Below are 2,824 nucleotides of genomic sequence, written 5' to 3' on the forward strand. Positions count from 1 at the left end.
GATTTTTTTAACATTTCCAGCATGTCACCTTCGTGTCGTTTGTATTGACGTTTCAGCTTTAACTCCATTTTCTTGTAAGAACGTTTCGAAGTGATCAATATGTGATGGTTATCATCAGATTTACAATGATTAAATTCTGACAATGACCGCTTATATTTATTATACAATGTTTTACAATTTTCTGTAATCCATGGTTTATCGGTTTGGTGATTTACATTTTTACGGCTATTTACATTAATAGATGCGTTTACCCTCACATCACAAAATGGCAAAGAACAATCATTTATAATCTTGCATATATCATTTACACAATTGTTAACATCCTCGTGACTAGCAAAAGTCACGTCTAGTTTATCGTTGATCAGTTCAATATTGTCTTGGAGACTCTCTAAGAGCAAAACAGTATTTGTATTATTCCATTTGACAGTTTTACATGGTGTCTTTTCATTATCAAAATCAAGGGATGTTTTGTTACTCGGATTAATACATTTTAAATGTAAGTAAAAAGAGACCGGGGAATGGTCAGAAAAAGTATTGAACTGACCAGAGATAAATTTATGTACGCTGGACATATCATATTTATACACATCAACAAGCAAATAATCAATTAGGCTTCTACCGTTTCAGTTATAAAATGTGAAACTTCCGTGCTCATCATTAGGGTGGCGTCCATTTAGGATACGAAGACCCGATGATTTGCATAAATCGATAAGCTTCCTACCAAAAGTATTAACAGAACTATCCCTATGTTGACGTTTTGGTAAATCAGGATCCGCTGTATAGTTAATCAAATTTCCCAATGCGTTGGCGATACCATCCTGTAAATGGTCATCAGAAATATAATCATTTCTATTACCAGTTCTGGCATTAAAATCACCGAAGATATATACAGTACCAGTTGATTTGTATTTGGACACAGTGTCTTCAAGACACTGAAATAAATCAAAACCATTTCTATCGTAGAAAACGCTATTTACTGGGGGAAGGTAACAAAACGCAAAATATATATTATCAATTTGCGAATCATTTGTATCTAATTTCAACCATATACTGCTATCATGTACATATTCTACACAAGATAGTTTACCAGATAGTTCTGATTTGTAAAATATAAAAATACCATCGCCTTTGCAATAGTATCTTGGATAAACTATTTTTGCAAAGCCTGCGATATCAAAAACGTCATCATTCTTAACTGCACATTCACATAGACATACGTTACAAATCATCGTTACGTAGTTTGTCCAGAAGTCCACGACCGATATTCCATGACATAATGGACAATTCACTCTCCTGTCCGTCCTATCTAGTATTGTCAGGTGTTAATATTTTATTGTTTATTAGCTTTAAGCCTTGCGGCTCATAGGCATATTATAACAACATTTATACAATGATATCAATGACATAGAATAATCCTATAGAATAATATGGATATGAATATTCTAGTCAATTACCCTCATAAAATGAAGCATAGACATTATATGAAAGGCATAATGCGATTACATTATACTATTTAAATATATCTTAAAAGTTGAAAATGGATAGTAAATATGATATGTCATTATAATTAACAAGCGTGCACTAAAAAAACATATTTTAAGATAAGGTTAATAATCATTTTGGAAACTTGACCGTGTTGTCAGGATTGATTATAAATGGACAATATATAGTCACGGACTTAGATATCTTATCTAATTCCGTGATATAGTAAAACACGTTAAACCGAGTGGGAGATAGTCAATATCTTGTACAAACTTGAAATAAGTTAATAATTGTACATCATACTAAGGAATGCCGCATGTAGTTTGTAAGTCGACGAGTGCCCCGCCCCGCTCGACGCGTGCCCCGCCCCGTCATACAAAAATGAATATCCTCCGCGCACAAAGACCAATGTCCAACTTGTTACAAGTATAATTTAAACCAATAATTAAGAATCATTCCATTATAGATTTTGTAACGTTGCTTATACATAATCTATAAATACTATACATATGTCACATGGACTAAGAAAAACAATTTAGTGATGCGTATTTCCGAGCGGATAGGTCGGTGACTTTTTGTTGCTTAGAGTATTACACAATATCTATACAAACCAGTAGCCGTATGATAATCTATAAATTTTATAAACGGACGATGCTTCGGGATATCTTCTCAAGAGTCATGATGTAAGTCGACGAGTGCCCCGCCCCGCTCGACGCGTGCCCCGCCCCGCAATTGAGCATCAAGCCGATAATTACCTGAGGTGCTTGCGATATGGGGGAGGGGTGACACTTATTAGATAATTACCGACAAATACCTGGTTATGTCACTGATATTGGACAGGTGCGCGACTGATGTGATAATTACCTATAACTATCTAGTGCAATCGAGCGGGGACAAATGTCACGCCTACACTCGTTAGTTCACTCACCGTAACTCAGTACCAATTCAATTAAATTCAATTTATAACCAAATGCACATTGTATATATGTATATAGAAATATACATTTAAGGTTGTAATGATAATATAAGGTTTCTTTCTTAACAAGTAATATATTTGATATAAGGTTTCTTTGTTAGCTAGTGATATATTTAACTTGTTTATTTTCTCTGTCGTTTTTCCTTATCATGCCCAATATGTATCCCTGCGGTCTTTGTGCAAAAAACCTGCAATGGTGCTAAAAATGTAGCTTGTGAACAGTGTGACAATAAACACCTATAAATTCAAAAACAAAACACAAATATAAACCGTTAATTACCTAAAAGCTGGAATCTCCTACTCTGTGCATCACTACTGTATTATATAAAATAAATAAATCCAGATAATTATTGTTTTCAATCTTTC

Source organism: Mizuhopecten yessoensis, unplaced genomic scaffold (assembly GCF_002113885.1).
Source record: "Mizuhopecten yessoensis strain PY_sf001 unplaced genomic scaffold, ASM211388v2 scaffold716227, whole genome shotgun sequence".
Classification (NCBI taxonomy): Eukaryota; Metazoa; Mollusca; class Bivalvia; order Pectinida; family Pectinidae; genus Mizuhopecten; species Mizuhopecten yessoensis.